The sequence below is a fragment of the Choristoneura fumiferana genome, chromosome 16 (assembly GCF_025370935.1).
Source record: "Choristoneura fumiferana chromosome 16, NRCan_CFum_1, whole genome shotgun sequence".
Lineage (NCBI taxonomy): Eukaryota > Metazoa > Arthropoda > Insecta > Lepidoptera > Tortricidae > Choristoneura > Choristoneura fumiferana.
The window spans coordinates 1,123,152-1,149,193 of NC_133487.1; the positions used below are offsets into that span (position 1 = coordinate 1,123,152).

At 38.6% G+C, this 26,042-nt stretch overlaps 1 protein-coding gene across 12 annotated transcripts in view; it reads right to left on the reverse strand.

Annotated features, from left to right (window-relative positions):
- Liprin-alpha (PTPRF interacting protein alpha) overlaps positions 1-26,042 on the reverse strand; it is a 193,394-nt gene that overhangs the window by 54,955 nt on the left and 112,397 nt on the right. The gene's annotated exons all lie outside the window — the stretch shown is intronic.

The window sequence follows — 26,042 nt, forward strand, 5'->3', positions numbered from 1 at the left end:
TTTCGAAGTTTAGATCGTATTGCAACGGCCGTAGATGGGTATGAATCATACTTAAGTAAAATTATTTTTATAAGGTAAAAAAGCAAATCATAGAAAAACACAACTGGGTAGCTGCGAATCTTTTCAACCGCCTGTCTTTTGTGCTAAGGAAATCGACGAATGTGTGGATATGTCCGACTATTTTCTTAGAACAAAAACCAATGGGTACTCCCAGTTGGCCAATGGGCAGTTGTGGCTTGTGGCCGTTTTCGTAGCAAGTTTACAACCAATTTTACTTCAATTGTACTATCAGAATAATGCGTTTGTTAGTAAATTATTAAATATTAGGTTTTATAGCCCAGTTGCGTGATGTACGCTGTCTACGGAAAACGCTTGCTCTAAGGCTGTACGCAAGTGACGAGACGAATCGCGAGGCACAACAAGAGAAGTGTGTCTGACCAACATTTACAACTCGCGTCTCGCCGCGCTTGCTTTGGGAGATTTTTTGGCCACAAATCAAAGGGCATCCATAGGAAGAGGTGAGCGATAGTAAACGTAGTACTAAACTATACTGAGCGGAAAAAAATCTGGCCCTCAAATGTATGCAAAAATAGGTAATTTTGAATGTAGAGTGGGCCAAATTTTGTGCCTCACAGTATATCATATAAGTACGGCCAAAAACAAGTGTCGTGCGAATAATAACGTCTCAATAAAATAACGCAACGCAAACAACCCCCATAAGGCAAAGCCTCCCAGCATGACGTTTAACACGTTCCTACGTCAATAACAATCATTTTGGTAATAAATAGGCAATAACGCACGAAAATAAAACTGTGGACACGTTGGTTGCGTAAATAAGAATTACAACCTAGCCTAGCTTGGATAGCTTGAACTTCACTTTTACATTATAAATATGAACTTTGAAATGACAATTCATTTCATAGTTCATTCATAAGTATGTAAAAGCGGTTAAACAAATTTTAATGAACCTTAGCTAAGAACGAACCTGATGAAATTAGCTTTCTACCGTTATACTTGCATAGAATTAAACTGATTAAATAGTTAAGTTAAAGGTATATTTTCATTGAACCAAAACTGATAAATCTGATAATGTGCTATTTGCTGAGGACCGTTTATTTTCTTTTTATAGTATAAGTAGATATATTTATTTTTAAGTATTAGGAAAGTACTTACTTAATATTTTGATCACGGTCCTCTGGGTTGGTCCTATGAGCAATGTTGACCGCTCAAACATGGCCCTTTTGCACTACTGCGGCGTACACAAACATTGTAAAATGTTTACTTGTATGTTTCAACAGATTTTGTACTAATGTGATCTCGGTAATGTTTTTTTGCAGTGCCAAATCAACGTTTTTTCTATCTAACCCTTATAGGTACTTTGGCTGGTCTGACTCTCAAGCTATTAAACTTATCTAATACTTCAAATATTATAATAGCCTAGGTCAATCGGGTAATCCCGTCGTAGATCCTGCTTTTCCGGGCCTCGTAAACCAGACCAATTACAGCGATCCCGCGGGAACACGCCTGGTTCTGTCGCTCCTTACAACCACGATTACACCAGTGCGGCGACACTGATAACGAGTGCCTACTCTGAAATTAGAAAATCGAATCGTATCTCTCACTCTCGTATTTAAATAATGTGTGTTAAATTTGACATACCGAGGGGTTAAGTTTGATGGGGCAGTCATACAGTCACTTTCGCATATTTATAAATTAGTGTGGATTATACACATCAAATCAAGATAAACGGTAATGTGTAGCACCCAAAACTTACCTTATTTACTTAAAGACCTTTAAATAACATTGGACCCTACGCCCTTACACGCAGTACCAATTTGAATAAAGGGCAATTTAGGGTTCTCGGTGGACCCAAGATCTAAGTCAAATCTTAATAGGAAATAATGTGTTCCAACTTGACTTTTGAGTTACAATATAAATGAAGGGTAGGCCGGTTGAAATCCTGCTGTATTTCTGCGTCGCTAAGGCGCTAAGTCGCCCTTCGTTTCGGTTAGGCTAACATGACATGCTACGCCGCAAATGTGGTATTGTGATACCTAGTACTTATCTTACTTACGAAAGACTTAGAGGCCTAGATAGGTTACAATTACAAAGTGTTACAAACAGGATTCCGGCGGATGCTGGGGCTCTTGGGCGCCAGCGAACATGCCACGTAATTTTGCATGCCACCGCGTTGATGGACTTTATTACAAACTCCAAATTGAAGTTCATAACGTAACAAACGCAAGGTATCGATTTATTGCAAATTGATTCAGCTTTAATTGGAAACGATACAAATCTGTTGTTTATTTGAAAATCCAATAAGTTGTTAATAATCGCCTGGGGTAAACCAGCGAAACTCAATGAAATATCGAAGAGCTGAATGGCAAACGCAACGCGAAATAAAATTGATTTGAGCAGACATCGTGCATTGGACCGACTTTTTATTTCTCCAGTGATAGGCAAAGGATTTGATATTCATACAGCCACGTGTCTTGTTAAATTATTTTACCTACCGAAGCTGTCATTACAGCCTTTTTTTAGGAGTGTATGGGTTGGTAACGAGACTTTTAAGCCATAGCCTTTATTTAATTGTAATGTTCGTAATAAGGATGTAAGAAAATCTTCAGATCTTGCAAGTTAAATTTCATTAAATTCTAGTGCAGAGAATATGCAAATTATTTGGCAGGTTGACATGCAATTTTCGAGTGTGCTGCTTGAAAACTTCTCGCGTATCTATGAAATATTCAAAATAGTTTTTGACACCATGAAAGTGAATATGGTAACGAATTAGAACTGTGGGATATAGACATTAGGTATTCATATTTTCCATAAATGTTCAGATCTTTGCGATCACCTTGACTGCGTAGATATAGATACCTTTGACTTTGCTTTCACTTGGCTGCAGCTGAAAATCAGCGCTGTGGTTCCGTACCTCAGCATTGCTGAGCTGCCAGCCCTTTCGGCTAGCTTTAAGTTGACCTTAATTAAACATTAAGTTATATGTACCTGATGTATGCTATTTCTTTCTTTCTTTCTGATTTAGCTCATTATGAGTTTCGAATTCATTGTAATGCTGCTCCGAAATATTTGAGTATCGCCCGCTACGATATACTCGTATCTGATGACGACTGTACCACATTGCGACTCTGTATACTCATCCTCATCACAGTTTAAGCAATAAATATTTATATTTCAACACATTGCAAGTTAGGTTGAATAAGAATGCAAGTCAACAATAATTACATTTACGAAAAAGTTTATACTTCATTGTAACTTAAAACGTTGCTATACTTACATAAAACTTACTTAAACCATTATCTCGCGAGATAATAATTGCATCCTTGCAACTGTAAATTCAGTGGAGTGTGCATTACATCCCAAGTTGGCTACAGCTTTAAGCTCGAAGCTTTCAAACGTAACTCGAGCTTTCTGTTGGCGGATGCATTTCCAGGCGTCGGTAATACAAGGTTAGGCAAAGACTAGTGCTTTTAAAGAATACTGGCGTATAATAGCGATGGCTTTCTAAAGTGGTGGCCTTTGTTCAACAGTGGACGTCTAGCGGCTGATGATGATGATGATGAATAGATACAATATTACTCAAACTCTTGTGAGACATATTTGGACAGTTCCACTCACGATAATAATAATAGCTTATTTTCAGATGATTATCCATAAAATTGTTAGTGTATGGCCTTAAAATATGTTAGTAATAAATAAATGTGTCTGCTAATAATTCTATCTCCATAAATTATTTAATGTTATAAGTTGCTTGGCCTACTTGGTTCTTAGTCGTTAATTTATTGCATGAAATTAAATTGCAACTTTTATATTCACATGCTGGTGATGCCGGCGAGAGTGCTGAACATTCTACTCATTTTTATGTGTACCAACCGACATCTCTGTAACCGCTGTTCAAGTGAATAAATATTATTCCTATTTCTATTTCTATTTCACGATTATAAGTCAGTTGTGAAGGCACTCACTTTTGAAAAGATTTTCCGGAGATACCGAAACATGTCGAACCGTTCCTGATTTAATTGTGCAATGTTAAAGTTACAATCAAACGAAATATTCAACTTTATTTATTAATATTTATAAGGACGAACATACAGAAGAAGGGGCCTTTTAATATTGTTATTAAAGATTATTTAACTTTTTTCTTGAACGTCGTCTTGGGGTTTATTAAAAACGTTACTCATTAACGCGCAGAGGGGTGCCCACTGCAGCTTAGGGTTGCCATAGTTCAAAATGTTGTGTGTAAAAAAGAGAAAAGTCAATAAAAATTGAGGCAATGACAAAGTTACATCCTTAATTAAAGATTATTTTAATAAACTAACCAACAAAAAGTTGGAAAACCCCGACATTCTCACTTGAAAGTTCAATATCTCAAAAAAAGCTGAACCGATTTTGATAACACATGTCTGAGAACCATAGGTAGAAAACCTGCTTTCAAATAAAAAAACCGCATTCAAATCGGTTCACTCGTTTAAGAGCTACGGTGCCACAGACAGACAGACACACATAGCGGTCAAACTTAGTTATAACACCCCTCATTTTGCGTCGAGGGTTAAAACGACAATTGAAAATTAAAAGATTTTGTTGAGGAAACGTATTGCTAATAAAAAAAACTATCTTTTTATCCATTTTGTTCAAAAAATACAAGTTTTCACATGAAATTTTAAGTAAAATAAAAAGCATGTACAAAGAGGAAAACTGGAGAAGTTAGTGTTGCCACTGGCAACACCACCTAGGACTTGACAGCGCATAGAGACGAGGTGGGGCGCGTCCGGCCGCCATCTTGGCTCACACACTCGTACGACGGACAATGGACGATTCACAAGTAATTCAATAATAATCTATATTCTTAAAAATAAACTCTTTTTAACTGAAGTTAGGGCAAATTAAATAATTCTAAGTGCTCTAAACATTTTGGTGACCTCGACGCGATCAAGATGCGAAAGGATTGACATCAAGATAAACACGCGGCGCGGGCGCGCTCTTTATCCTGTGCCTCGGCGTAATGGCGGCGACTGCAGCAACTGGATTTTTCTTGCTGTGAAATCAACGCGGGACAAGCTGGCTACAGTTTATGTGGTGACACGAAGGCCTGTGTTGTCTTTTGGTCGCGCTCTAAAGGGAAGTACGCCCAGTTTTGGTTTTACTGTAAATATACTAGCACTGAAGGCGTGTGTTCATGACTGCTTCCTTTTGTACTAAGTCTCTAATCTTTTACACGCCGCTGCCGCAACGGTGTGCTTCCTACTCCTACTTACTCTTGATGTCAGCATCTTGAACTCTCTTTACTCTCAACTTTCTTTTATGGAGTGAGATATACTAGACTAGATAATACTTTCTACTTAAAATACAATACTTGTACTTAAATAGTTCGAAGTCCTAGGTTTATCGTAAACCCTATTTTGCCTACTCGAAAACTTCTTTATAGAACCTACTTTTCTATCTTTATAACTGCCCAACAAACGCCATATTATCATATTATTATTATAGTAACTATACGTGTGCTTATTCTACTTGGAAACTTACTATAGACTAACTAATTCTACTTAATCTAACCTCATACTAATCTATCCCATTCATAGTCTAAAAATTCATAAAATACAGTGGCTGCTGTCATAAAACTGAAACTGAAATAAATTAACCTAACCTATACTTGTGGCGTTTGAGCACGTAATTCCAATCTCTCTTCGTGCACCTTTACTTCGCTTCTGCACTCTGCTTAGCATCTTAAATTAAACATTCCAGGCGCCATTTGGCTGTAGAGTCGAAGATCTCGCCGGAACGTGGTTGGTACCTACTACTCGACACTACGCGAGAACCTGCGCGTGACCTCGCATGACCCTAATTGCACGCGAACAGCTGTTTGCTGAGCCGGCGCCATTTTGCCGTGCCTTACGGATTTTTTAAGGTTGGATCTTTTGATTTATTTGGTGCGGCCTGTTCAGTGAAAAATTATTCTTTGTGATAAAACGTTTCGCGTGTGCTTACTTCGAAAGTTTCATATAAATACTTTGCTGAATTCTTGCCATTATGGCAGACTTAAAAACGTTAATACAGCAACGCGGTTCTATTAAGGCTAGAGTTACAATCTTTACCAAATACTTAGATAATTTAAAGGGAATTGACAATGCGTCCTTTACTAAACAAGCGACCGGCGAACTTGAATTAAAATTGACAAGATTTCGTGAATTATTTAATCAGTTTGACGAATTAAAAACTAAAATTGAAATCGCGACACCTGAAGTTGAGGAAGCTTTGAATGAACATGAATCGATTGAAAACAACTTCTGTACTCTAATTTCTGGGGCTCAATGCCTTCTTGATCAATTCGTGTCTGGAAATACTCCTGAAATAGAACAAAGTTCCTCCTCAACAGCGGGTGCAAACAATGTAAACTGCAATATAAAACTGCCTACTATACAATTGCCATCCTTTGATGGAAGCTATATCAAATGGATGGAGTTTAAAGACACCTTTGACTCTCTTATAAATAAGAATGATACCATACCTGAGATAAACAAGTTTCACTATCTACGGTCATCGCTTGAGGCCGGAGCAGCTAATATCATAAAGTCGCTTGAGTTCACTTCAAACAACTACCATCTAGCATGGAAACTTTTATGTGAGCGCTATGATAATAGCAGGATATTAATAAATAACCACTTAAAGGCATTGTTTAACTTTGAAAGCATGAGCAAAGAATCACATAAATCGCTTCGATTTATGATAGACTACTATTCAAAAAATCTTCGGGCTTTAAATGCTTTGGATGAGCCCACATCCCACTGGGATACTCTTATCATTTATTTAATGGCATCCAAGCTGGATAATGCTACAAGTCGAAGATGGGAGGAACAAAGAAACTTAAAAACCTCTCCGACTCTGGAAGAATTTTATACCTTTCTGCGTAACCGTGCAGATGTCTTAGAGACTGTGCAATTCAGTAAAACTGAAGCATCTAAACCCGAAAAGTACTCTCAGGGTAATTTCAAAGAAAATAGTAATAAATATGTAAAATCATTTTTAACCTCGACTGATGGCAGAAACTGTGTAGTGTGTATGCAAAATCATCTAGTGTACAAATGTGATAAATTCAAAGCATTGTCCCTGGAAGCTAGATTCCAATTGGTTTCAAAACATAATTTGTGTCAAAATTGTCTCCGCCCTGGCCATCATTCTTCAAGCTGCAAGCATAATACTTGCAAATTTTGCAACAAAAGGCATAATCTACTATTGCACAAACAATCACATCTTGGTGACAGTGATCACCCACCTACGGGTACCTCTAATGGAAATCTTACGTCAGGACCAGTATCTCAAGCAGCTGCTCCTGCTCATATTTCAGCACACCACACATCATCTCCTGATGTTGCATCTATTCTTACTAGTCCTGGTCATACCACTCAATCTCATTCAGTCTCCCTCTCTGCTGTCATGACAGGACAGGTTCTTCTTTGCACTGCTGAAGTAGATTTAATTGATACAAGGACAAATAAAACTTACCTCGTCAAGGCTCTTCTGGATGTAGGAAGCCAGTCTTCTTTCATATGTGAAAACATTCAAAGAAAAATTAATCTTGTGTGTTCTTATACAGATCCAATTGCCATATCTGGAATCAATAATAGCTTGAGTAAAACTACTAAAATTTGTGATGTTAAACTGAAGTCTCGAGTCAACTCTTTCACAACAAATGTTTCTTGTCTGGTCATTCCGGAGATCACTGGTCAACTGCCGAGTGTAGAAGTTAACACTTCTCAGCTCAATCTTCCTGTCTCTGTAAAGCTAGCAGATCCTAGCTTCTACCGTCCTTCTGACATTCATATTTTGTTAGGAGCAGATGTCTTTTGGGAACTTGTCGGTTTCAATCAAATAAAATTGGGAAAAAATAAACCAATTCTCCAGGAATCTAAATTAGGTTGGCTTGTGTCTGGTCCTACAGGTCAAAAATCTACCACTGCTACTCGTTGCAACTTTTCTAGGGAAATTCGAGAATCTCTTACTAAATTCTGGGAAGTGGAAGATATTCCATCCACTCCTGCTATACAACAGCTTAGTAAAGATGAAGAATATTGTGAAAACCACTTTATTGAAAATACTGTTCGACTAAATGATGGCCGGTTTTGTGTCAAGCTACCTCTTCGGGAGGCCCCCGAGGATGCTCTAGGCGAATCTTATCACATCGCCAAGAGGCGTTTTCTCAATCTTGAAAGGAAATTAACTAAATGTAATAAAATGGATGAATATGCTGCATTTATCAAGGAGTATGAGAGGCTAGGGCATTTGACACAGATAAACTGTCCCTTATTTGGATATTTCATACCTCATCATGCGGTGTTCCGTGAAGGCAGTGAGACTACACCTTTAAGAGTGGTATTTGATGCTTCTTGTAAAACCACGTCTCAAATATCTCTTAATGACATTCAAATGGTTGGACCTGTTGTACAAGATGACTTATTCTCTATATTACTTAGATTCCGTAAGTATGCTTTTGTAGTCACAGGTGACATAGAAAAGATGTACAGGCAAGTCCTTATTCATGAGTCTCAGCGTCACTTACAACTGATTCTTTGGAGAGATAGTGAAACCGAACCACTTAAAGTCTTACAGCTAAATACTGTTACTTATGGAACAGCTGCTGCCCCTTACCTGAGCACCAGGTGCCTTAAACAACTAGCTGCAGAGTGTCAAGATCAGGTTGTTGCAAATACATTAAAACATCATTTTTATGTAGATGATCTAAGTACGGGATCAGATTCAAAATCGGAACTTAAAACAACCATTCAAGGTGTTATCCAAAAACTTTCTGAAGGTTGCTTTCCTCTTCGCAAATTTCGCACCAATTGTCCAGGCATTTTTGACGAAATTACTACTACTACACAAACTCAAGACTTCTGCAAGGAGTCCTCTGTGCTGGGACTTAAATGGGCACCTAAGACTGACACGCTGCAATTCTCTGTCAATAATGATATCATTACTAAAATTACTAAACGCTCTATTTTGTCTAACTCTTGCAAAATATTTGACCCATTGGGCCTTCTTTCAGCTTGTACCATATTTCATAAAATAATATTACAGAAGCTGTGGCTGCTAAAGACTGACTGGGATGATGCTGTCCCAGAAGACATAGAAAAGTCCTGGACTGAGTTCCACAACAATACTAAGCACTTTTCCAATGTTTATGTACCAAGGCATATTCTCTGTAGCTCCCCTACTAATATAGAAGTTCACTGCTTCACGGATGCATCGCAGGATGCTTATGCTGCATGCATTTATTTAAAATCTATCAATGAGTCCGGTGATATTTCTGTTAATCTTCTCTGCGCTAAAACGAAAGTAGCCCCATTAAAATTAGAAACCATACCTCGTTTAGAACTACTGGGAGCTTTACTTGGTGCTCGCTTGCACACAAAGGTTTTAGAGGCTCTAAAATTAAAAATATCTCGTTCTGTCTTCTGGACTGACTCTACAATCATTTTAGGGTGGTTGCACACTGAACCCAAAACACTTAAAACTTATGTATGCAACCGAATCGATGAAATCCGTGACTTGACTGATAAAAATGCATGGCGCCATGTGCGTTCGGCAAACAATCCAGCTGATATGGCATCAAGGGGCATTCAACCTCAACTTCTTTCGAACAACGATTTCTGGTGGCATGGCCCTGCATTCCTGATGAAACCTGAGAATGAGTGGCCAGCATATAAATATTCTCCTGAAGTTCTACCTGAAACTAAAACCGCACTAACTACTCAGATTGGACTCAATCCAATCATACAGTTTGAAAAATATTCCAAACTTTACAGACTACAAAGGGTAGTTGCCTATGTATTAAGATTCATCAATAACATAAAAAAAACTTCTGTAAAAGTGGATGGTGAACTTACTTGCTCAGAATTAAATAACTCTCTTCTCTTGCTAGCTCAAGTATCTCAAAGGGAATCCTTTGCCAAGGACATAACCTCACTTGAAACAGATAAATGTTTAAATCAAAAGTCCTCTATACTTTCACTCAATCCATTCTTGGATAAAGGTATCCTACGCGTCGGCGGTAGGATAGGAAACGCAACTCATTGTCCTTACGACAAAAAATACCCAATTTTGCTGGATCGTAAACATACTTTCACAAAACTTTTATTTGTAAAAGAGCATAACCGCCTTTTACATTGTGGTCCTCAACTACTACTTAATTCTATCCGCGATAAATTTTGGCCAATTGGTGGTATGACATTAGCTAATTCAACTGTAAGGAAATGTATTACCTGTCAAAGATTTCAATGTAAGGCTGTGTCCCCATTAATGGGAAATCTGCCACAACCTCGGGTGACTCCGACACTACCATTTGAAACTTGTGGTACGGACTTCGCCGGTCCATTTCTGATTATGAATAGAAAAGGCAGAGGAGCCAAATCATCGAAATGCTATTTATGTATATTTGTTTGTTTTTCTACAAAGGCCGTGCACTTAGAGGTTGTTAGCGACTTAAGCACAAACGCGTTCATCCTATGTCTTCGCAGATTCATCTCTAGGCGAGGCAAACCTAACATTATTTACTGCGATAACGGCAAAAACTTCGTAGGCGCAAATAACGAACTGAACAGGCTGCTTCAATCTAGTAAAGTGCCAGTTGGTAGCTTCGCGTGCAATGAAGGCATAACTTTTAAGTTCTCACCTGCGTACGCACCACATTTCGGCGGGATTTGGGAATCGGGCGTGAAATCGGCCAAATTCCACCTTAAACGCATCGCTGGGAACACCAGTTTGACCTTTGAAGAGTTGTATACCCTATTTTCACAAATTGAAGCAGTTATGAACTCGCGACCTCTAACTGCAATGTCAGCCGATCCTTCTGATCTTCTTCCTATTACCCCTGGGCACTTCCTCGTGGGTCGACCGCTGACCTCACTATCTTCACCTGTCACTGAGCGAGTCAGCATCACCCGCTACCAGCTGATCGAGCGCCTACGACAGCACTTTTGGTCCCGTTGGACAAAAGACTATCTCTCGACGCTACAACAGCGTGTCAAGTGGAAGGTGGACAAACCCAACGTTAAAATTGGAGATTTGGTACTTATCATGGACGATCAACTACCGCCCATGAAGTGGCTTTTGGGACGGATCATTACACTACACCCTGGCTCAGATGGTATCTGCAGAGTCGTCGACGTACGCACTAAAGGCGGAGTTATTAGAAGATCCGTGTCAAGAATCTGCGCTCTGGAACTCCTTGAAAGACAAGCTTTCAATGGGGGGGAGCATGTTGCCACTGGCAACACCACCTAGGACTTGACAGCGCATAGAGACGAGGTGGGGCGCGTCCGGCCGCCATCTTGGCTCACACACTCGTACGACGGACAATGGACGATTCACAAGTAATTCAATAATAATCTATATTCTTCAAAATAAACTCTTTTTAACTGAAGTTAGGGCAAATTAAATAATTCTAAGTGCTCTAAACAGTTAGACATCTGATGGAAACCAATTAATGCCGAAGAACTCCTTGTTGCTACGAAGAGACCTACAGATGAATGAGGGCTACCGTTTTCGCGCTCACCAGTTGGCGCCACTGTAGACAAAGAGGTTCCTGCCTGAAGTATAGTGGTTACTTTGTTATTACGGACGTAAAACAAAATTTACATTTAAATCAATATTTAATATCTTAAAACCGTACCATAAAAATATCGAGCATACCACAGTGTCGCGTAGTCCCGTTTTGTTCGGAAAAAGGTTGGACAAGATTTTCCTTAAGGCGCGCTTATAGAAGAATTTTCGGTATTTGAGGGGGTGAAGCAGACGACGCGGTGGAGGCGAATGCGGGGCGACTCGCGTGTCTGTCACGCAGCCCGTTGACGGCCTTATTCTGTTTGTAACCGTATTCTGGTTAATGTGAATTCCGGATTTTTCCTAAAATTATAATTACACATTTTTTTTGGTTTAATAAAAGAAATCTTCGTTTAATATGAATAGTCTTGGTAATAAACAATTTATTTATGCCTCTTCATGCCCACAGTTTGATTTGTAACGTAGGTAATGGATAGACATTTAGACTGAATAGGTCGATAGATAGATATGACAGATGGCATGCTCTTGTTTCGGAGGCCAAGACCCTCTTTGGGTCCCTGAGCTAAATTAGTTAGTTAGATAGCTTATTAGTCTGGTCAACATTTAGGATACTTTATGTTACGGAAAATATATATTTTTGGATATAATAAAAATTGCTCTAAATCGGATTCCCCGCGGACGCAGTCGACGGCAACAATTAGTTTTAAATTAATTTATAGCTCTTCCAAAATTGTCTGGAGCATGAAGCGATGCTTTTTTATTTTCATGACTTGAGAAGTATGGATATGTAGGAGAAAGTTATTTATCTTCAGTCAGAGGAGATTCCAAAGTTGATTGTCTGGAGCATGAAGCGATGTTTTCGCTATTTTCGTCGCTTGAAAAGTATAGATATGTAGAAGAAAGTTCTTTTTCTTCAGTCAGAGGAGGTTCTACAGTTATTTTTCATGAAGATTCTTTTTTACCCTTAGTGGCATTCCCCGAGCTCGACGGGAATCAACAATTTCGGGTAGTAACCAGTCCATATAAAATGAAATTAGTTTTGTCTTTCATTTTTTTCCCCAAAATGTATCATCTATAAGTATGATTACTGTTTTGAGGTGATGATTTTCACCACTCCACACAGCAAATATACACTGTGCTCAACACGTGACATGGAGACCTTGGATCTGGTCATACCAGTTACTATTTTTGTTAATTTCAGTAGTTTTAGTTTCCTTTTCATAATTCTACATCTGAATTTCGTTTTCTTTGATACCTTTTTCAAGTCCATTTCTAAAGGCTACACTTCAACCGGGCACTTTATTTCACTTTTACTTAAAGATGATACATTTTGGGAGAAAAAATTAAAGACAAACTAATTTCAAAATTGAAAATACAAACTGAAATATAGATGCACAGAAAAACCAGAAAAATAAGACCAGCACTGGAATCGAACCCAGGTCCTCGGTATTCCGTACCGCGTGCTATACCGCTACACCACTGCTGGTCCACCAGCAGTGACCAGCAGTGGTGGTTGACCGGCAGTGGTGTAGCGGTATAGCACGCGGTACGGAATACCGAGGACCTGGGTTCGATTCCCAGTGCTGGTCTTATTTTTCTGGTTTTTCGGTGCATCTATATTTCAGTTTGTATTTTCAATTTAGGTTTTACGGGATGACCGTAAGAGAAAAAAAATTGGAATGGAAATAAAAAATATAAAAAGATTCCAAAAAACCAATCTTGATTTACGTGAAGGTAAATTACAAATCGAAGTCCCTATAATAAATAAGTCGCTGATAAGGTAGGCGGTAGGCGTCGTAATGTACGGTCTGGTACACACGGACCGCATTCCAATTGCAATCCGGCTGTAAAATGGCAGAACTACATCAGAACTGCGTAAGAACTGCACTCCGACTGCCTAAAATGGCAGTTGGAATGCAGTCCTCTGACAGTCGGGTCCAGTGCTGGTGCAGTTGTACTAACTGCGCAATAACTGCATCCAAACTCCCATTTTGCAGCCGGATTGCAGTTGGAGTACATGTTTTTGTCAATAATTTACTAGTGCAACCAAGTGCAACCATCTTATTTTATTAAAATAATTTATGTTAAATAACTTGGCTGAATGCAAGATATTACCTTTGCCTGCAAAAAAGTGAGAAAATCTAAACTTAGATCGAAACTGTTGCATCTACTATCAGAAATGTCAGTGAAACTGTCAAAGGGATCAAGCAGGGCTACTACGAAACTCGAAACTAGAAGTTCGTGTCGTGCGGTCCCTCTGACACTTATACTATTTAATACGAGAGCGAGAGGGACGGTACGATACGAACTTCGAGTTTCGAGTTTCGTAGTAGCCGCAAGGTTCGCCGCATGTTCGCCGTGAGTAGTATAGGTTATACAACGTGCCTACAATTTGTATGGCAGTCGCGGTAGAATCTGGACGAAGCCGTCCGCGTCCGTGAGCAGCCGAGGCCCGCGCCAACAAGCTTGCGGTCGTAGTACGTATGTGAAATCCGCTCAGCAGGGCTGCTACGAAACTCGAAGATCGTGGGTTGCGGTCCCTCTGACACTTATACTATTTAATACGAGAGCGAGAGGGATGGTACGATACGAACTTCGAGTTTCGAGTTTCATAGTAGCCGCAAGGTTCGCCGCATGTTCGCCGTGAGTAGTATAGGTTTATACAACGTGCCTACAATTTGTATTGGCAGTCGCGGTAGAATCTGGACGAAGCCGTCCGCTTCCATGAGCAGCCGAGGCCCGCGCCAACCAGCTTGCGGTCGTAGTACGAATGTGAAATCCGCTCAGCAGTGCTGCTACGAAACTCGAAGATCGTGGGTTGCGGTCCTTCTGACATTTATACTATTTAGTACGAGATCGAGAGGGACCGCACGACACGAACTTCGAGTTTGGAGTTTCGTAGTAGCCCTGCTGACTCGGCCCGACTCCGGCCGGTCGATTAGTGTGTGGTAGGTATTTCGTTTAGGTACTCTAATGCTTCTCATATGTGCTCTGAGTTCACTTATGCGTTTCCTCTTTCGCTTAACTTTTTTAATACTGCGATTACCCATATTATTTGCTCTCAAAAGTAGTACTAGCGCGTTAGAAAAATGTGCACAGGTCCGTCGTCGACGACGTACACGCGTGTACTGGCGACTGGGAAATACTTGGCCGCCGCCGCGCGCTAGAACCGTTTTATTTTGCCAAAGACGAAATAAATTGGTATGATTGATGTACTCAACCTATTGAAAATCTATGAAGCATAAATCTAAATCTACTAAAAACTATTTAATAAAGCAATTTTGTGTTGATATTCATAATAGTTTATATTATTTGGTTTAACGTGTAAACGAAGGCTCTTTTTCAAAAAAATAATCTATCGAGGTTTTTGTCAGCAATCGTGTTTTTGATGAAGTCAAAAACTAGCTAATAGACTGAAAATATACATATAAAAAAATTGCAGTTAAGTATTGTGTAAGTATATTTTAAATATTTTCTAAAATTGTAGTTTTCACTACGTACAGCGCCTTAAGACAAAACTGTCTCCATACACAGACATTCATTGCCCTTGTAACGCATATTTGCCATAATTAATTTCAGGTATTGCAATATATTTACAAAATTATTCTAATTATATATAAACCCGCGTAGCTCACCCAAAAACAGTGAAATTTGACATTTCGGAGACCTCAAGCTACACTAGCGCCTCTAGCGGCGATAGCCAGCGGCGATAGCTCTCATTACATTACCGGCCCTTATGAAATAACGCGCATGTGGTAACTTTTAATAACCCTCCTTCTTCGCAGTCGGGTAAAAAGACAGCACTGATTTTGATGCAATTAGAATTATCACCTTTTATGTGCAGCACAGGTTTTTGTTAATTACAAAGCATCCCTTCGTTTAATATAATTTAATTTCTTATCATCATAACCTCGTTTGCGTTTTAACTGTTATCTTAGAATTCATTAGGTTAGTTGAACAAGAATTCTGAAAAAAAAAAGTTACTAAAACGTGTCTATATAAGTTATATAATTTTATGACAGATGAATATTATGGAGGCATCGATATTCCATATGAAATTCGGGCAAACGATAGAGAACCGTATCCGGAGACAACCCTAGTTATGGCAACCCTAACAAAGTTAATAAAAACCGTTATTACCCCCGCCCTTTTATTGTAATAAAAACAAAAGCGAAACAGTAGACAAACGTTCGATAAATTTTCCATAGAATATATTAACTTGCACCGAGAGTTTACAATAAAAAATTATGAAAAAAATTACAGAAAAAAAAAATCTTTGAATTTTACATTATTTTATACACAAACCTTAGATGAATGATTGGTCTCGCGCGCTCGCTCGACTAGATACCGCCGGCGTACTTGTCAAATGCGGCAACAAATAGTACGCCGAAATCGGCGTACTTGAGCCCGAGGCGAGTCAGTCGCGTTTCAAACTGTGCGTAATGTGCATGTCCGAATTTTTGTTAAATTTTGGTCATGAAACCGAAGTAAAATGCCAGTTTTCGCAGTGAAACTGTTTAAAAATAATACTACAAGAAATAAGAAGGACACTGGGATCACATACCATCAGTAAATATCGTATAATTTCGAAATTACAAAAATAAAATAACATGAACCCTAAACGCCATTCTGTGTTGCCGCGTACACAAGAATCAAATTCCCGTGTTTGAAATTTTAATAAATTGAATTTTATTGTTATCATTAAATGATGATAAATTTTAAATAACTTATTTTATTTAAGTATCTAACGTAATTATTATATATACATAACCTAGTTATATATTATTTAATGTTTTATCTTTGTGATATTATACACTGAAGGTGTATAAATTGTTTCCCGACACTATTTAATTAAGGGGTGAATGTGTCTTAAAATTAAAAATGTTTTTGTCTTCCCAGTCAAAAGCCCGATCAGCTGATTTACTTAGGTATTACGGAAAACGAAAAAAATTTTTTTTCGTATTTCTTCCAATTTTCCTGAAATGTTAACTTTTTACCCGACTGCCGAAGGAGGGTTATTTTTTTCAAGCGTATGTAAACAATTATTTTTATTTTAGTCTTAATTAACCTGTACATTATATTAGGTTTAACTATAGGTGCAACGTGTTAAGTACGCAAAACTTCTTAGTTGGTGACTCAGTCCATGAATTTTCAGTAATAATTTGTAAATATGAATGTCCTTAAATATATATATTTTTTTAATTAAAAGTGAGGCCTGATCATTGATATACCTACATCTACCTAACATTTTTTTAAAGAAGAAACTACGCCTAACCTATACACAAGCATATTAATACATTCACTCTTAATTACTTCTTAATTTCTAAGTATTTCCCAAGATACATTTTGTAACGAGTAACTTAATAGACCACAGAATAATTTATTTTCCAATAATTCGGGTAACAGTGGAGCAGCTGGCAACACAATTCGTCACGCACACTAGCATCCTTGCAAATTGTCTTACACCGTTCTTACGCACACTACAATATTGAGTTGCCGCACTCACGAACGTTTTGTTTTTAGTTAGCGCGGTATCTAGTCGAGCGAGCACGCGAGACCAATCATTCATCTAAGACACAAACACTGTTTCTTTTTCTGGGTTAGGAAATAGTTAAACGGCCAAATGCACGTTTTTGATCGACATACATACATATACATAGCTATAGATTGATATATCCTTTCCAATATTAATAAAATGTGAAGATGAGGCGGTTATGCTTTCACGCCTTAACTACTGAACCGATTGCTATGAAATTTTGCCAACACGTTTTACTCCCGAGAGGGCGCGATAAACGAATTCATCGAAACTGCCGTCGAAACTAGATTGAAATATAACCTTTAGTAATCTATTACTAAATTAAACGGCTCAACTCACGCACGATTATAAGCCAGGAACGATCCGACTAGTTGCGATCTTTTCGGAAGATCATTTTCATAGTTTTATTATTTTAATTTAGTATCAATAAGTCTCACGAAAGTAATTAAGTAAAAGTAAAATAACCTAGATTAAGTAAAAGTGCCTACTAACCTTTTATTTGTACGCAGGTAATCTAGTTGTTTTTTTTTTATATTAATAACGACTACAGACAAATAAGGTCGCAATAATAATCTTTCTAACCTTTAAACAAGCAATTCTTGGTATGTATATAATAAGAATCTCGGAAACAGCTCCAACGTTTTCGATAAAATTTGGTATGTGGGGTCTTCGGGGATGAAAAAGCGATCTCCCTGGGTCTTATCTCTGGGAAAACGCTTATTATCAAGTACTTGTACTGAAACAACAGTATGCAATTAAAACGATGGAACGATAGAAGTAACGAGCCAACGGCCAAGAACGATTGTGCAATAATAACGTGGAATAAAAAAAACCGGGCACCGCAATGCGCCGACTATTGTCGGTACACAGCTCGTAAGGATTTATAAAAAAAAGAACGCGAACCATAAACAACTCGAGCAAATAAAAAAAAATCCAACCTTTGTCGTTTCGAATTAGCTTGATTTAAAATCTTTAAGTAACCATTATCTTATTTCAACAAAATCTGACGTACTAATTGTTTGCTAAAATATTAAATAGAGTAAAGATTTTATTTTTAATCGCATGTAATTTGATTCGTTTTCCATCCTTGTTTTAACTAGTGATGCGTTTATAGGTAGAGTCATTAACGATGACGCGTGCCGTGGTTCTTATTACAATGTCATTAATGTCTAATTTTGACAAATCAAATCACGCGTCTTCGTGGATGGCACTAGGTATAATCGAGCCCTCTTTAGGCGGGTACCGCACCCTCCGGTCAGAAGACACCAGGATATTATTGTAGCAAATTGAGATAGTCAAGACGAACTGCGTTTAGACGGTGGCTTAATCAAGGTTGTATGTTTAGGGTTGCCAGTATCCTTCGAAGGCAATTTTTAATTTACGTGCGAGATAGACTAACAAGTAAGTTCGTTCGCGTGCATAATATATATACATATACATATCATTTAATAATATTGTAAATCTGTTTTAAAAAAATATATATACCTCGTTGAGTTTCTTTCCGGATTCTTCTCAGCAGAGGTTTTTCCGAACCGGTGGTAGATTTTTTTTGACATTCATAAGTGCTTGTTATAGCCTAAATTGAATAAAGATATTTTGACTTTGACTTTGACTTTGACTTTGACTTAAAGTAAACAGCAAATAATAAGCATTTATACCTATAGAAAAATATAGAATAATATAAATATTGAAAAGTCAACTGTCTCACCAAATATAACAATAATTAACGGCTTTTTATTTGATGATGACAAAGTTGGCAAGTGACAGTGGATATCTCTTTTTTTTCTTATTTAAGTATGAAGGCACGAAAAAAACCATTAAATAATAGGGATTATTATTTTTTATAAATTCAGGAGCTACCGTCCTTCGCTGTAATCATTGATGAACAAAGACGTACAATCTCATCGTTTCTAGTTCATTGGCAAGCGTCAGCCCTAGAGTAAGCTAACGCTTCAGCCAGTAATCCGACCACTAGTTGTTATGAGCTCGTCGCGGACGTGATTAATATGCCAACGTCGCGACTTGCGAGAGTTGCGGAACTGTAAAATGACGTGTATGACTCTAGAATGACGGTTGGCTTCTTGCAATTATCACCGTAGTTCCTTACGGATTTTTTTGCGACTTCTTTTTGAGCTTTTGGGCCTTTACAAGCACTTTTCTTCACTTGTAATGGAACAAGTGCGAAAAATCGCAATAGTCTCATTAAAATTGCGAATAACCTTAATACACATGGGAAAGACTCATTGAATAATTTGTAACTATTTTATAGGTACAATCGGCAGTTATTCTTAGCATTGATTTGTTCTTTATAAAGTAGGTACGATAGAAGTCACGTAGCTAAGAATTTAAATTAAAATGTTTCTTGGTTCCTGGGGAGTTATGGATTTACGTATAGTTTTTCTTGTCAAGGGAGTTATGACTTTAGTTTTAAAAATAAAGTAGGTACGTCATTTCAGACTAAAGAGGTTTCAAGTCAAGCCAACGTTTTCTTTACATCTTTAAAACTTAGCTATAACCTGTGGCTATAACCCAATTTTACACCATAAAAATTTTCCACGCATCATGAGACTTCGTTATTTTATATTTTAAATTTATATCAAATTGTTTTGCAATAACTTTAGTAAATATTTTTTAGCATGTTGAAATAATTAGCTTAGCGTTATCTATGATAGACGACTCGAAAAAAGTGACAAATTAGGGGGACTACTATGCGATTCGAAAATAGAAGTACATATCGTTTTGCTGACGCAAATATTATTTAATAATAGAGTGAGAGGGACGGTACGATACGAAATCGCTTTTCGAATTTTGTTGTAGCCCCCTGCATTGGGTAGCCATTATTTTATTCAGATGTTTTCTTAGCGTCTTTCTTTTGCCGAGCTGTGAAGTGTTTAGACACAAAATAATTTCATTTTTTACATTTTTTCCTCGCAATGCAATGAAAATCATTGTGTGTATCACGGGTCGTAAGGGGATTACAAACTCGAGTCATTAAAATCTAATAGAATCTCGTTAGTTAGTAATCCCCTTCTTATGCCCCTTAATGCACAATGTACTGTAACATTTAGACGTTGGCAACACTTATTACGTCTCAGCACTCGTCACCGCTATTTCTACGTCTGAGATCAGCAGGGCTACTACGAAACTCGAAACTCGAAGTTCGTGTCGTGCGGTCCCTCTGACACTTATACTATTTAGTACGAGAGCGAGAGGTAGGTACGGTACGATACGAACTTCGAGTTTCGAGTTACGTAGTAGCCCTGCTGCCTGTGTACCAGCGAGCATAAATCTGTCTAAAACGTGACGTTTTCTGCTTAACTTTGATTGTTTTACAACTGTCTACAAGTTATTTAACTAACTAACTAACTTTGACGACCGGATGGCCAAGTGGTTAGAGAACCTGACTACGAAGCTTGAGGTCCCGGGTTCGATTCCCGGCCGAGGCAGATATTTGTATGAATAATACGAATGATTGTTCTCGGGTCTTGAATGTTTAATATGTATTTAAGTACTTATGTATTTATCTATATAAGTATGTTTATCCGTTGCCTAGTATCCATAATACAAGCTTTGCTTAGTTTGGGACTAGGTCATTTGGTGTCAAGTGTCCCATGATATTATTATTATTATTAACTGAAAACCTCAGACACCCCAACTGGCTTTTTTATTTTAAGTTAGTTTAACGCATTATCATACTTGGAAATACATTCATTATTTAAAAAAATACTTTTATGTATGTCTAGCTAAGTCAGCAATTCTACTTGATTTCTAATTCTACATTACCTACTAATTTGTACTTATCAGATGCGCTTCACCGTTTTTTGAAGAAAAAAAATATCGATATGTTTGTCGTGCTAGTCCCTTCCCTAGCTCAGGGCCGGGCAAAGGGCCACGGGCCACTATTAGAGTTCCCCGGGCACACGCTATTGACGGGCAAATTTGTTTGCCATGCAAATAAAGCCGCACTACACCGGCACATGTTGCCCGTTTGAGCTACGGGAACTGCTAAACTTGCTTACGTTCACTTGCGTGAAGGTTTTCAACTTCGTGTTTTCGCCGAGTATGTTTTGTATCTACTAGCTGTTGCCCGCGACTCCGCCCGCGTAGAATTCGTTTATCGCTATCTCGCTGGAACTGGGAAATTCCTATTCCTCAGGACTCAAATTATCTATATGTCGGCGGCCGATCGTAAAATCCGCCAGATCACGAAATGCCTAAAAGTTGGCCAGGCATATCACGATGTGCCTGAAAACAACACGGCAGATCGATTAGAGCAACGCATTCGTCGATATTCCTAGCTCTATACCGGGCAAATTGTGATTTGCCGAAAAAAAGAAAAAAATAGGTACGAAGAGCTAAGCGAGGAGTGGTTAGTGTGAATTGTGACCACAACGCACGAGCCAAGCGAGCGAAGCGAGCGTGCCGCGGCAGCGGCCGGCGAAGTGCCAGAACCGATATGGCAGCGTTACATGATATGCCTAGGAATTTCATGATCTGCCTAAACTGGCCAAATCATGAAATGGCGGCGTTTCATGATATGCCTAGGAACTTCATGATTTGCCTAAACGTTACTAGGCAAATCGTTAAACCGTGAGCTTTGAACGATATGGCGGATGTCTTTTAGCCAATTCATGAAATGGCGCCATTTCACGATATGCCTAGGAATTTCGTGATCTGGCGGATTTTACGATCGGCCGCCGGCATCTATACCGAATTTAATCTAAATCATTTCTGCAGTTAAGACGTGATGAGGTAACACACAAACAAACAAGCAGACTTACAAACTTTCGCATTTATAATATTAGTAGGATAGAACTTGTACACCAAATGAAGGTAAAATCTTTTTTTTTAAGCCATTTTGTTGCGACCTTGAAATACCAATGTAGGGGGTTGTTCTTTTATAAGTTTGTAAGGTTATTACTGTGCCCAGTCTAAACGTTACGAATGCAGCGTTCGTCAATTAAATGTTAAAGCGAGGTTGCATACTATTTACATAATTTGATTCCCGGCCGTTTTTATCTCAGTAAAATTTTCATGTATAACCAAATCATAATCAACATAGAAGCTGAAAAAGCCCTTGTCATTTCAAAGTTCAATATCTCAGAAACGGCTGAACTGATTTTAATGAAACATAGCTAAGTACCAGCCAAGAAAAATCTCATTTCATGAAAAAAACCCGCATCGAAATCGATCCATCCGTTCGAGAGTTATGATGATGAGTTTGATGTTATGAAAATACCATAAGTGAAAATGTTTTCGTTCTTTCGTTTTTGTATGTTGAATAATAATAATAATAATATCACGGGACAATTCACACCAATTGACCTAGTCCCCTAAGTAAGCTTAGCAAAGCTTGTGTATGTGTTGTGTACTAAGCAACGGATAAATATATAGATAGGTACATACTTAAATACATATTAAACACCCAAGACCCGAGAACAAACATTCGTATTTTAATACAAATATCTGCCCCGACACGGGAATCGAACCCGGGACCTCAAGCTTCGTAGTCAGGTCAGGTTCTCAATACAATACTTACAAGCTTGTGAAATAGTGTGATGGTGACGAATATACATCTTTCTACGAATATAGACCCACATTTATTCCACAAAGTAAATAACGAATCCGCACGAAGATTTATTCTACCGCTAAAGTCTGCTAACAAACTCAAAGACGTGCATTTGTCACCCTCGCACAATTCTTCTCAGACACTGACTAAACTATATTCCTAGATTTACACAAACAGTCCAATTATACTAAGCGTTTGCAGACCGGCTCTATTAACGCCAAGTGCAAGTAAGGCCTTGGAAAATGCGGTTTTGCTGTCTTGGTTGTAAATTGAAGCACTTTTAAAAGAAGCTTCGTTAATTTGGTGCCGGCAAAACGGAAGAAGTGTTTGGAGTAGGAAGCTAGTGACTAAAAGCGACAACAGCCGAACCCCATGATTATCTCGAAAATGGTACTTTCAAACTCGCGTATCGAAGGCTTCGTACAAATTTGTACGTATCTACGAAGACTACGAATATCCGTTGTTACCCTCCCTTAAGCAGTACATACGCAGGTGGGGTCCTTCATACCTCCAGAAAAAAACTTTACTTAATTTAAAAATAAAGTTATCGGGAAGAAGCGTAGCAATTTCAGCTAAACTAACGAATATACTACAAACGTACACCCACGAACGAACACAGACATACATCGAAACACCTTCATCGCGCGCGACGCCGACAAAAAAAGAAAAAGTAAAAAACTTACGTCTATAAAGGAATAAAACAATTGCCCTCTATCGCCTGGGGAGGGGACTTCGGCACGCAAATCCCAATTAACTGCACGAAACTAAAACCGGTGGTCATTCGTTAAACGCGCTCGCAATCACAGTCATATTCAATTCACCATCTCTTTCTACCGCTCTACGCCATTTGATAGATAGAAATGGTGAAGTGTAATTGCGACTGCACTTTAGAGGCATACTCGTAACTTTTGTCTGGATAAAGATCTTTCTTTTGCAGACATGGGCAATCTCGACTCCAAAAAGTGATCTGATTCACTAAATTCAGCTCGGATATCGGAACCGACTCCGTATATCGACTCCCGATTCCTTCATTGAATCCGGTTATTTAGAGTGATCATTATCTTGTCTATGACGAAAGCTGAACGATTCGGTTCCGTCCGATCCGACTCCGTCCAAATCGGCTCAGTACCGTGGTACTGGGAGTACCGTTTCGTCATAAAGACTCTTTCGAATCTGTGAGTCACTTCGGATTTACTACCGGCATACCGGCTCAGCGCCCGACGAAACATATCCGATCCAATCCGAAGTGATTGAACGAAAGCAAAGAGTGCTGATTCGCCGATCGCGGGCGCTCGATTCAATAGTTTGGTTCGAGTTAGTAACTCCTCGGAGTCGATTCGGATCCGCTTAAGGATCCGACTCTTCTGAACCTTCAGTTCCAGATTGACCTATATCTACGCCACTGCGGCCTGTAACATAACTGTATGTCAACGGTACTTTCATCACAATCACACGCACCAAACGACATTCAATTATTTCCCAGACACTCCTAATACCACAAAATAATCAAATAAGCGTTACGGAACCGTTCCCCGCTTAGATTCAGGTACCGTAAGAGAAAACCAATTTCTTTTTGTTGCGTACCTATTGAAAGAAAGCGGCGGACGCAATATGTATCAGGATGTTCAGGTTATCATCGGGATAAGGACGGTTGATCAGCCACGATTGGCTTTATTGATTCGATAGGAGATAGGTTCTCGATTCAACCTTTTGGACAATTTTGGACTGAATGGCGAATGAGGTCTTATTATAGCTAAAAGATAAACTATTTTAGGGTGCGTACATTTTTAATACACTTTAGTTAGAATACGGCTCATTCCATTATCTGTTTCACCACTGCAAGGCCAGTAGAGAGCGACTCTCCCCTTGTATCCTACTAATATTATAAATGTGAAAGTTTGTGAGTGAGTGAGTATGTTTGTTACATCTTCACGCTGAAACGGCTGGACGGATTTGGATGAAATTTGGCAAAAAGATAGTTTATAACCTGGATTAAAACATAGGATACTTTTTGTCCCGATATTCCCATGGGATAGGGATAAAATCTCTAAATACCAACCGCTGGGCTTAGAGTCATGAAATTTGGTATGTAGATAGCTGGACATCTAGAATAAAAACATAGCCGACTTTTTATCCCGATTCCCACGGGATAGGGATAAAATCTCGAAATAAACCGCTGGGCTTAGAGTCATGTTTGACCATGATTGTTTTTAATGTAACGTCAATGAAAACACCAATTTAATTTTCGTGAAATCCCATGGGAATTTTTAAAAATCCCAGAATTCCAATTCAGCTGCTGGACCTAATGATTTACGGTGCGAAGCCGCGGGTAAACGATAGTTAATATTAATTAGCTCAAAGCGCTTGCTTGGTCTTTTACGATCCGCCTGGGCTTCGCACGAAGTGCAAAAAGAGGCGAAAATTATGAAAATCGATAACTACTCGAATCTTGAATTACTTAATTTAAATCCGTGGTACAGTCACCAGCACCAATATCTGACACCACAAGCGTGCATAAATATCTGATACGACTCTATTTCTAGGGCCGGAAGGACGTGTCAGATATTTTGCACGCTCCGCTGTGGCAATATTAATGCTGGTGACTGTACTATGAATGTGTTGACGTATGGTTGACGTGCTATGGGAAGGGCCCATCAAACTAATAAACTATAGAGTTGTTTGTGTGAAACGTCCGTGGCTTAAGTCTATGAACTATCCGATATCCGACCAAAAACAAAGATGTTTTATTTGTATCGGTACTGGCTTTTCGATATCGCATGAAAATGTCATAAATATATACTTTCCTTTCTTTATTCATCAAAGATAATCAGGATACGTATTACCTGTTACAAAGACTTAACAAGTTGGATTAATCTATCTGTCTAACTTGTCGGTGGCACGAACCGTATCACTTTCAGCAAATTTCAGATTCAGCGGGTTACAGTTGCTTCAGACAGCCTGTATTTCACTCATTCGAACAACTTTTGCGTAGTTTATATCAATGTGTTACCTTCAAAAGGGCGCCTAGAGAATTAAGTGCTTAGGGTACTTTCAGATGAGCATCCGGAAAGATTTTTACCTGTAACAAAAAACAAGCTTGATAACATTTGTGTTAAAATAGGATAGATTTCTAAAGTTCGTCCTAAAGATGACTAATTAATTAAGCCCAGTTCACATTTATCTTGTTGTGTCGAGGTCGAGATGCTCTCTCCCTCTCTCTCTACGCATGTGATGCGACACAACACACTGCATCAGATAAATGTGAACGCAACCATATGTAATGTATGAAACCGATACCGATCTGATGCGTCACGACACAACACGAGAGATGAATGTGAACCGGGCTTTAGTCAGACAGATTTT